We start from the raw sequence: 12,180 nt of genomic DNA, 5'->3' as shown, positions 1-12,180 counted from the left end.
TTAGCTGGGCATGGTGGTGCGCACCTATAGTCCCAGATACTTAGGAGGCTGCGGCAGGAGAATCGCTTGAACCCGGGAGGCAGTGGTTACAGTGAGCCCGGATCGCACCACTACACTCTAACCTGGGTGTCAGAGCAAGACTCTGCCTCAAAAAACAAACAACAACAACAACAACAAAAACACCACAGGCCTGGAATAGTCATAGTGGAAAACAAGAAAACTGTAACATTAATCTACCGAGGTAGCAAATCCTCTCAATAAATAATTTGAAGAGGCTTCCTCTGGCCAAACATAGGACAGTGTGAGCATCAATAAGAAAAATAATAGCAGTAGACTGAAACACATTAAATGTGTTAAAATCCATTATTTCGTGATGATCCTGGGGGAAAAAAACTGATCCCCTTGGAAGGTTCTAGGGAACAAACGCTTAATTCTGCAAACTGGTAAGCCAAGAGAAGGAGGCAAGCATTTGTCCTGCCTTTTCTGTATTACTGCAACTCAAGGTAAACAGACTGCTGATGAAGAAAAGTTCCTCCTTATGTAAATATTCTGCTAGTAAATGAAGAAGAGATGCTACAGTTAGAATAACCCCATTTTGCAACCTCTGATGAAATAATGGGCCTAAGCAATGACCTTCGTGGCCACTGATAACTACTTCCCTGTAGAAATACACACTACCACCTATGAATCATTTTTGCCAAAATATAAAACCAGAATCGAATCCAGCATTGGAACTCACTGCCCATTCAAAAGAACTGCAGGGAACAAGAACTCCGCCCACATCACTACAGGAAGACAACCAACAAAAACCAGACTGCTGCAGGGTCTACAGGATAAACAGCCAGCTGCTTCATCAGATAATCAAACGATTGCAAAAGAGAGAGGCAGAAAAAGAAATAACCTATAGATTCAAAGAGACCTAAAACACATATGAACCAAATGCAATGATTGGATCCTGATTGAAGCAAACTACCTGTAAATATTTATTTCTAGGAAAAGTTGGGACATTTAAGCATTAGATATGAGATAATGGAATTGTGGTTAATTTTCTTTTAGTTTATATGGTGATTTTAAAAGCCTCTTCGTCTTTTAGAGATATATGCAGAAATTTTGGCAGATGAAATAATAAAATGTCTGGGATTTGCTTCAAAATAATCTAGTTTGAGGCTAACGGAAGGAGAGGAAAACAGAGAAGAATCAAGGTTGGCGGCTGGAAACTGGTAACAGTTGAAGCTAGGTCATGAGGATTCATTCTACGACTCTCTCTACTTTTGTGTATATTTGGGATTTTCCAGAATAAAAAGCTATAAAAAAAAAATGCGTCTTTGAGAGAAGTAGAAGATAGTGAGCATGAGAACAAAAATACCATTTTGGGAAGGCAAGGTCTTCTGGTCTGAGGTGGCTCTCGCTTTGTGAACCCAGAGGAGAGCTGACAGCCCCAGTCCCTCCCTGGGGAGCGAGGGGCTGGAGAAGTGCAGTGCCGGATGTGAGCATGACTTTTCCTCTGGGGAATCTGCCCCAGGGCAGGCTGCACAAGCCACAGCCACCAAGCCCTAGTTCCTACACCCACCACAGAACACCTGGCTGTGCTCAGTGTCTGGGAGATATGGGGTTGGTGGAGAGGTAAGGACAGGTTTGAGTGTGGGGAGGAGGCTTTCTGGATGAAGGGGGCCAGGGCCAAGCCTGAAAGAGGCAGGGTTTAGGTAGGTGGACCCTGGGAGCAGAGGTGTGAACAAAAGTGCAAATGCAGAATGTGCCAGGTCTGTGGAGAGCCAGCACAGCAGGCAGGCTGGGGCCCAGGCTTGGAAGACTGCACGCTACCCCCAGCACAGGCATGAGGCTGCAGGGCATGGACCCTGAGGACCAGCGGCCCCAGAGGAAGACCTGGGACACACAGACAAGGAAAATCAAGGGGGACGCTTTTCCTTCCACAAACAACCCTTTACCTGGGAGGGCCATTTCTTCTCCCCTGTTGTCCTGTGCAAGTTTCTGGGGGCTTTGGGTTGAGTTCTAGATGTCTCCAGGAATTTTCTCTTATCTGTTAAATTTACTCCAAATGAGGCGCTAGAGACTGTATCAGCACAGGTGGCAAGATGGCCGCACAGTTGATCAGCTTAAAACTGTTCATTTAGAAGTCTGGGAGAAGGGACTCCCCTAACCACAGCTCCTCACAGTGACCCTCAGTGAGGCATCAGAAACGCACTCACCATCGGGACACACCGAGGGTGCATCCTTTCTGGTAGCTCTAGCAGGGATGGGGTGTGCAGGCCCAGGCCTCACCTTGGGGAAGCAGCTGCGGGTAGGGGGCCCACTCTGGAAGGCCACTCCCACCTCCTGCACACTCGGTCCTGGGTTCCTGGGCTGGAAGCACAGACTGGGGCAAGCAGGTACTTGTCTGGGCAGTGCTGAGCCCAGGAGCCCAGCCTGGGAAATTTCCAGTTGGGTGGACCACTCTCGGTCCACCGCAGCAGAAGAATCTGCTTTAAATTTTCCACATTGCCTCCCGCAGGCCTAACGGAGGATTTGCCAGGCGCTGCCCAGCCTGGAAGTCCCTGAGTGGCTCTCAGAGGCACCAAAGACAGGCCTTTTATGTATGATTTCATAGATGTGGCCTTTCCTCCCTGTACTCCATGGGGTGGAGGATGACCCAGGCGGAGGGAACGGGCTCAGGAGGCACCAGGTTGTTGGAATCAGAACAAGGTGGACCAAATCCAGGGCCTAGCCATCTGGCCCTGCTTTAGGCCATCCTTCTTCACCTTGCAAACCCCACTCTCCACTCCCTGCTCCTTCTCTAGCCTAAGACGTTTCCTCCTCCTGCTGCAAGTCCCACCCACCTTGCTGCACGGCTGGTTCAAGTCCTCCTTCCCTTGGAAACCAAAAGTTTCTCTGCCCGGAGCTGTCCACATCACAGTTTCTCTGTTAGTTATGTGCTGCTCTCTATCAGCTTATGCTAGTCTTATTTTTTGTAAAGTTTTCCTTTTTTTTTTTTTTTTTTTTTGAGACGGAGTCTCTCTCTGTCACCCAGGCTGGAGTGCAGTGACAAGATCTCAGCTCACTGCAAGCTCCGCCTCCCGGATTCATGCCATTCTCCTGCCTCAGCCTCCCGAGTAACTGGGACTACAGGCGCCTGCCACCACGCCTGGCTAATTTTTTGTATTTTTAGTAGAGACGGGGTTTCACTGTGGTCTCGATTGTCTGACCTCGTGATCCACCCGCCTCGGCCTCCCAAAGTGCTGGGATTACAGGCGTGAGCCACCATGCCCGGCCAAGGTTTTCTCTTATTATAAAAGTATTCTATGCTAGACCAGGCTTGGTGGCTCACACCTGTGATCCCACACTTTGGGAGGCTGAGGCAGGAGGATCGCTTGAGCCCAGGAGTTCAAGACCAGCCTGGGCAACAAAGGGAGACCCTGTCTCTACAAAGAACAAAATATTCTATCCTTACTACAGAGAAATCGAACATAAACCATAAAAAAACCCATAAATAAATCTATCTTGGGGCAGCCACTATCAACCCTTTCAAATAAAGCCTTCTCTCTGTGTGTGTATACACACACATATATGTAAATTTCATGTATAGTTTTTATGTAAACTAATCCTGTTCCCCTAGGCAGAATAACATTTCTTTGAGGGCACAAATATTTGGTAATACTGTGTCTGCTGTATGCCTAGGATGTTACAAAATCTGTAATAGGCTCTCAATACATATTTGATCAATTAATTGAAATAAACTTTTGCACTCACAATTCAAAATCTGTGTGTATGCACATCTGTAGGGGAAAGTGAATTAAATGGGTGTGAAAGGAGCTTTCTCACTTATGCACTTTTAAAGTATTTGTATTTTTTTTTCAGCAATCATGTTTTAAACTTTTGTGATCATCTGTATGTTGTAGGTTCGAGAGGACTCAGGATGCCCCAGGGAAATCTCCCAAAAGCTCCAGGTCCCAGAAGACCCTGCCGTGCCCAGGGCCAGGCCTGCTCAGTCTGGGGGTGGGAGAGGAACATAATTACATTTACTCCAGGAGGGCCTTGAGAGAGATCTGTCTTGAGCGAGGAACTTTGGGACAGCCTTTGTTTAGACTCAAAGATGTTTCGAAAGCCGTTAAGTCAGAAGATCAGGAACGTGAGCAGGCCTCTGCTTCCTAGAAAGAGAACGAGGCGTGGTGGAGAGCATGGTGTGAGGACAAGCTTGCATCTCTTACTTGGGCCTCCATGAGGCACCCTAAGTCTGAGGGGTGAAGGGGTTGAGCCAGCCAGGGCCTGGGGGAGGAAGGGCTGGTGGAGGCTGTTGGGCGAGCATCCATCTCAGACCCTAAAAGTAATCTCCCTGGTTTAGCTCCACAGCTTTTCCTCACAGCAGGCGTGCATTCAGGCCTAATACTAAACGGTGGCTGTGTGTCATTCCACAGCCAGGATCCAGACAGGGCACCCCCTCACACACAGCTCCGTCCAATGACTCCCCCTTCCACCCACACGGCCATCAAAGTTCCTGACCTGAGCTACGTAGATGGCTTGAGGTCTGTCCCACGTGGAAAGGTGGGTGAAGACACACTAAAAGAGCCCAGACCCCAAGACCAGGTCAAGGTCTTCTGCAGGGCACCGTCAGCCCTCCCGTGTGTACTCTTCATCTCCGTGGTCCGGGATTCCCTGTGTGATGGGCTGTCATCCCTGGGAGACTGTCGGAAGCCAGGTCTGACTTGTTCACCACACTTCCAACCCCAGCCCAGAATGTGGTACTGCATAAAGCCCAATGAACACTTCAGAAATGAATAAACATGCAGGGGTGAGGGTGCCTCTGTTGCTGGCCTCCTGTATGAGCTCTGACAGGTCCTGCCCTCACCAGGTCAAGACTCTAACGCTACAAATGGTACAGGTTCTTGAATTTGTTTTTGTCCTATTTTTAATTTTATTATTATTATTACTATTTGAGATGGAGTCTTGCTCTGTTGCCCAGGCTGGAGTGCATTGGTGCGATCATAGCTCACTGCAGCCTCCAACTCCTGGGGTCAAGCTATCCTCACACCTCAGCCTCCCAAGTAGCTAGGACTATAGGTGGTGCCTATAGTCCTAGGATAGGACTATAGGTAGTGCCACCATGCCTGGTTAATTTTGAATTTTTTTTTTTTTTAATAGAGATGAGATCTCACTATATTGCCCAGGCTTACCTCCAACTCCTGGCCTCAGGCAATCCTCCCAAAGTGCTGGGATGACAAGTGTGAGCCACTGCACCTGGCATATTTACATTTTTTAAGCTGTATAGCCCTACCTATACAAGTCACAGCCAACATGTGCATAGTAATGAACACATTACAAACCACTGCTCGTGGAGTATCTTGGTGATTCTTCCTACACTAATGTTGGTGCTGATATTATTGATACTGCAGATTTCATGAGGTGGAGACACTCACTTTAGCTCGGTCGACAGCCCCTCCCGCCATCCGTGGCCTCCACCTGGCCAGGCCCCTGGCAGGCACTCACACTGCCAGTCTGTCACATCTCACCACACTGCTCTGCAAAGTCAGTGTTTTTTCAGGTGTGCTCATCTTGGACCCCATCTGGTCTGTGAGCTCCTGGTGGGCAGGACTCCATGTTAATGCCAGACTCAGTGACCAGCTAAATGGTGGTCGCTCAGGTACTGGCTGTAGGAAAAGCTGGAACCCCAACTCCCACTCTGAGGGTGCAGAAGTAAGGAACCCATTCAAGATGCTGAGATACAAGAGGATAAGGACAAGGACAAGGGACAATGTCCACCCAAGAGCAACTGTCTGGTTCACTATCTCTTTCTGGAAGACTCAGTAGGGGTTCTTTCAGCCCCTACAGGTTTCTGTCAACTAACTTATCTCAAAAAGGAACCAGAGGGCTGAGCTGAAGATTTGCAGCTTTACAGTCTGGAGCAACTGTCAGCTTCTCCCAGAGCCTCAGTTTTGCCAGCAGTGAAATGGGGAAGTGGTCCTTGCCTGCTGCCTTCTTCTTTGGGGTTCTTTGATAGTTGAAACTTTTCACAGCACTTTCAAAGGCTCAGATGAAAGGCAGCCATGGGATGAAAGGGTCTTGGGGCCATATTAAGTTTCTCCTGGGTTTTTGAAGCCTTGGAGGAGCGGCAAGAGGAAGTGGTCAGCTGACAGGTAGTTGTGAAGCCCCCCAGAGGGTGATGCCGGTGCGGAATTAGCATGTCAATCAGTCACACCGAGGGCGCGAGGGGGATGGGATGCGGGAGGAGAGCCTTATCAGGAATGAGAATCTGTCATTTCCCCAAGGAGGGGACTTGTGGCAACACGCTGAGGAAACTGGGCCCAAGGGATGGAGGCCCACAAGGCCGCCTTGGTAACTTCAGGCAAGGCCTTTCCTCTCTGAGCCTCAGTCTCCAGATGTGTCAAAGGAGGAGATGGGGTGGTTCCCAAACTTGGCTGCATATCAGAATCTCCTGGGGACATTTTTAAAATTTGGACACTGGGCTGCACCCCAGATGGAAGAAATCTGGGTCTCTGGGGGATGGGACCCCGATATTAGGAGTTTTTAAAGCTCCCTGGATGATTCCAATATGCGGCCTGATTCGAAGACTGGAATAGAGGATTTCTAGAATTCTGTGACTCCATAATCATAACTCACTTTCCTACCACATGAGCAGGCTCTGGGAGCTTTGGTAGGGGATCTGGAAATTTAACTGCTCTGTCTGAGTCTTTGGAGCACCCTATGTGTGCAGTACTCAAGTATTAACTTATTTTCAACCATTTCTCAATTGTACATCAGAAGGTAAAATATGGCAGAACTGAAATCCATCTGTAATCTTTCCAGTACTCTTTTTGGTCAGGTTTTATTCTCCCCATTGGCCTTTTTTTTTTTTTTTAAACTTAGAGTTGCAAGTAGATAATCTCATTAAACGATTTGGTATTTTTTATTTATTTTCTTTTCTCCTGGCCCTCTTTGGTAGAAACCTCAATGAACAGTGAAATATGATCTGAAAGTCAGCAGCCGGGAGAGGGAAGCAGCACAAGGACTATCCACCAGCCTCAAATCACCAGAAGGAGAAGGGTTTGGAAAGCCTGAGGCCTGGCTTCTCTCCCTCTCTCTGCCTCAGAGACTCCAATGAACTTTCCTCATCCCTGTCCAGAGTGGACCCAGAAGAGCACCAGCTCCAGATCCTCACCAAGTCCCATGATGGGGCTCTGGACCTGTCCTGGAACCCTGGGTGCAGAGAGGGAACCTGCAATGCCTGAGTGTCAAGGACACTCTGAGAACACAGTTGTCATCTCAGGAGAGGAGATGACTCCAGAGAAGAGATGACCTTGGGAATCCAACCACTTCCCACACATAGCGCAGGTACCTCCTGGCTCAGAGGGGTATTTCAGCCATCTGTCAGAGGCAGCTTAGGAGAACGGAAAAAGACTGGCGCTGTGTTGAGAGCTGCAGGAACAGCGTGGACAGGCGGAGACGGCCAAATGCCCGGTGGGCTTTTCATTGGTGCCACCTGGACCCTCCTGTGCTGGGACTGGATGCGTGTCCCCTCAATGATCCAGACTCTCCCCACACTCCCAGTGTCTGAGGCTCTGTAGAAGGCCCTGGGGCAGGCCCTCACTGACCATATCGCACGAGGCCTGGCAGACAGAAGGTGGCCCCAAACTGCCCAGGCAGCTCCCCTCGTTTCCACGGCTCCACAGGACATGGAGTCGTGTGTTCCTCTGACCACTGATAAAAACCCTTAGGAATGAATATGTTGGGCTTTTATTACAAGATCTTTTCGTGGACTCTGATCAACAGTGTGCTGCATGGAGGTTCGAGTCACAAACCTGCTGAGGCTTTGCTCTCAAACACACCCACCTAGAAATGAGCGGTGACTCCACAATCCAGTGAAGCCCTACAGCCCACGGCAGCCTATGGCAAGAAGGAGAAAGCAGTGTCTGTGCTGGGCTCGGCACTTTTCTAGGTGTTCTACACATTATTACCTCAACAAATTCCCCGACAATCCACTCTTTATGCACCATTTCTCCCATTTGACAGGTTGGGAAACTGAGGCTCTGAGAATGTAGATGAAGTGCCCAAGCTTCTATAGCTTGTACGTGGTAGAGATGGGTCTGCTCACCCCCTCCAAACCCCACTCCGTTTCTGCCACCACCCTGTGGACTCCTGGCACTCCACTGGAGACCATGGGAAAGCCAGAGTCACCTGCCTCAGAGCTTTCCTGCTCCCCTCCAGCCACTTAGGAGCATCCAGGAATGAAGCTATTTCTTCCCCGGGAACCCCAGAGGGACTGGGCCTTGACATGACAATTGTGTATCAGACAATCCATTTGGGGAAAATGTCATGCCCTGGCTCTGCTGGAACCTACCATCTGGTCAGAGTGCCCTCCTTCCCAACCTCTCTCAGAACAATCAGAACAATCAAACAGAAGTTTAGGATTTACTTATTTATTTATTTTTATTTTTGAGACAGGGTCTCACTCTGTCACCCAGGCTGGAGTGCAGTGGCGTGATCTTGGCTCACCGCAACCTCTGCCTCCCAGGTTCAAGCGATTCTCCTGCCTCAGCCTTCCGAGTAGCTGAGATTACAGGCAGGCGCCACCAAGCCCGGCTAATTTTTGTATTTTTTGTAGAGACAGGGTTCCTGGCCTAAAGTGATCCGCCTGTCTTGGCCTCTGAAAAAGCTGGGATTACAGGCATGAGCCACCACTCCTGGCCAGAAGTTTAAGATTTCTGAGCCCCTAAGGTCCCTCACTCAGCCCCAGACCTTCTTTTTGGCCCTGGCTCCTTCATTCCATGCATCTCCTGGAAGATGTCCTGGCCTCCCGGAACTGACACATTCACAAGGTATTCATGGAGCACCTCACTTGAGCTTACCTGTTCTAGGCCCTGTGAACACAGCAGGTAACAAAACAGCAAAATCTCAGCCATCTTGGGGACAATAAACAAAATAAATCCGGCCGGGCACGGTGGCTCAAGCCTGTAATCCCAGCACTTTGGGAGGCCGAGACGGGCGGATCACGAGGTCAGGAGATCGAGACCATCCTGGCTAAAACGGTGAAACCCCGTCTCTACTAAAAAATACAAAAAAACTAGCCGGGTGAGGCGGCAGGCGCCTGTAGTCCCAGCTACTCAGGAGGCTGAGGCAGGAGAATGGCCTGAACCCAGGAGGCGGAGCTTGCAGTGAGCTGAGATCCGGCCACTGTACTCCAGCCTGGGCAACAGAGCAAGACTCCGTCTCAAAAAAAAAAAAAAAAAAATCCATGATTATAAAATCATTTAGTATGGTATAATTATGTTTTTTGTTAGAAGTGGTAGGGGCTTTTCCATCGGCTGGTAGTGACTTGGGCCAACACGTAACCCCTGATTTCTTGTCCATATAGTCTGGGAAGGAGGATAGGGAATAGGGTGGAGATTACAATTTTAAATAGAATGGTTAGAGTTGCATGCAGTGGCTTGTGCCTGTAATCCCAGCACTTTGGGAGGCTGATGCCAGAGAATCAGTTGAGCCCAGTAATTTGAGGCTGCAATGAGCTATGATGACACCATTGCATTCCAGCCTGGGCGAGAGAGAGACCCTGTCTCTCTTTTTTTTTTTTTTTTTTTCCGAGATAGGGTCTTGCTCTGTTGCCCAGGCTGGAGTGCAGTGGTATGATCTTGGCTCACTGCAGCCTCCGCCTCCCAGGTTCAAGTGATTCTCATGCCTCAGCCTCCCGAATAGCTGGGACTATAGGTGTGTGCCACCACACCCACCTAAGTTTTGTATTTTTAGTAGAGACGGGGTTTCACCATGTTTCTCAGTCTGGTCTTGAACTACTGACCTCAAGTGATCTGAACACCTTGGCCTCCCAAAGCGCTGGGATTACAGGCGTGAGCCACCATGCCTGGCCAACCCTGTCTCTTAAAAAAATAAAATGGAATCATACAAGATGTGACCTTTTGTGCCTGGTTTCTTTCACTTAGTGTAGTGTTTTTGAGATTCATCTAATGTTATGGCATGTATCAGAACTTTACTCCTTTTATGACTGAATAATATTCCATTGTATAGATACTACAATTTATTTTACAAATGAAGTTGCTGAGGCTTTAGGACAGGGCCAAATAACTTACCCAAAACCTGGTTACCCAAGTTGTTTGGCAGCCAAGCCTGGACTCAAACCCAGATCTGCCTGATACCACAGTCTAACTTCCTCACCACGGCAAACCTCCAATACTCCATCACTCACTTCTTCAACTCCAGCACATTCCTAACCTCCCAGCTTAACAACACACAGCCTCGGGTCATTCCTGTAGCTGTGTTTGTGGATGGCTGGCTTCCTGAGGACAGGCCCATGACCCACCCTTCTCTCCTCCCCTCAGCACACACTGAACACAGAAGAGGTGCACAGGGAATACGTGTCGCTGGTCACTTGACCTCTCCACATCTGATCTGATTATAAATCAGCACAAGTAGAGGACTGCTTGGGTGAATTACGGTACATCCATAAGACAGAATGCCGTGCAACTATTAAAAAATGTGTTGTGGCCAAGCACGGTGCTCCACGCCTGTAATCCCAGCACTTTGGGAGGCAAGGTGGGCAGATGGATTGTGGCCAGGAGTTCCAGACCAGCCTGGGCAACACAGAGAAACCCCATCTCTACAAAAAGTCCAGAAACGTAGCCAGGCGTGGTGGTGTGTACCTATAGTCCCAGCTACTCAGGAGGCTGAGGCGGGAGGATCACTGGAGCCCAGAAAGTCAAGGCTGCAGTGAGCCAAGATCAAGCCACTGTACTCCAGCCTAAACATCAAAGTGAGACCCTGTCTCAAAAAAAAATTAATTAATTAAAATTGTGTTGTGAAATAACACTGATTGTCATGGGATAATGATATATTGCTGAGGGGGGAGCAAGCTACACAATAAAACAATATGGAAAAGATACAGTTTCTTTTGTCTCTCTCTTTTTTTTTAGACGGAGTCTTGCTTTGTCACCCAGACTATATTGCAGTGGCATGATCTTGGCTCACTGCAACCTCTGCCTCCTGGGTTCAAGTGATTCTCCTGCCTCAGCCTCCCAAATAGCTGGGATTACAGGCGTGTGTCAATATGCCCGGCTAATTTTTGTATTTTCAGTAGAGACGGGATTTTACAATGTTGGCCAGGCTGGTCTGAAACTCCTGAGCTCAGGTGATCCATCTGCCTCAGACTCCCAAAGTGTGGGGATTACAGGCGTGAGCCACCACACCCGGCCAAGATACCATTTTCTTTTTCTTTCTTTCTTTTTTTTTTTTTTTTTTGAGACGGAGTCTTACTCTGTTGCCCAGGCTGGAGTGCAGTGGCTCAATTTCGGCTCACTTTATTTATTTTTTTTTTTTTGAGACGGAGTCTGGCTCTGTCGCCCAGGTTGGAGTGCAGTGGCGCGATCTCAGCTCACTGCAAGCTCCGCCTCCCGGGTGCACGCCATTCTCCTGCCTCAGCCTCCTGAGTAGCTGGGACTACAGGCGCCCGCCACCGCGCCTGGCTATTTTTTTTTTGCATTTTTAGTAGAGACGGGGTTTCACCGTGGTCTCGATCTCCTGACCTTGTGATCCGCCCGCCTCGGCCTCCCAAAGTGCTAGGATTACAGGCGTGAGCCACCGCGCCCGGCCTATCGGCTCACTTTAATCTCCACCTCCTGGGTTCAAGCGATTCTCCTGCCTCCCGAGTAGCTGGGATTACAGGCATGTGCCACCACCCCTGGCTATTTTTTTTTTTTTTTTTTTGAGACGGAGTCTCCCTCTGTCGCCCAGGCTGGTGTGCAGTGGCGTGATCTCAGCTCACTGCAACCTGTGCCTCCTGGGTTCAAGCGATTCTCCTGCTCGGCCTCCTGAGTAGCTGGGATGACAGGCGCTCACCACCACTCCTGGCTATTTTGTTTGTATTTTTAGTAGAGACGGGGTTTCACCATGTTGGTCAGGCTGGTCTCAAACTCCTGATCTCGTGATCTGCCCACCTCGGCCTCCCAAAGTGTTGGGATTACAGGCATGAGCCACTGTGCTCAGCCTTTTTTTTTTTTTTTTAGACAGAATTTTGCTCTGTTGCCCAGGCTGGAGTGCAATGGCGCAATCTCAGCTCACTGCAGCCTCCGCCTCCCAGGTTCAAGCGATTCTCCTGCCTCAGCCTCCTGAGTTGCTGAGATTATAGGCACCCGCCACCATGCCCGGCTAGTTTTTGTATTTTTAGTAGAGACAGGGTTTCACCATGTT

The sequence above is a fragment of the Macaca nemestrina genome, chromosome 1 (assembly GCF_043159975.1).
Source record: "Macaca nemestrina isolate mMacNem1 chromosome 1, mMacNem.hap1, whole genome shotgun sequence".
Classification (NCBI taxonomy): Eukaryota; Metazoa; Chordata; class Mammalia; order Primates; family Cercopithecidae; genus Macaca; species Macaca nemestrina.
Note: the sequence above shows the minus strand (reverse complement) of the source record.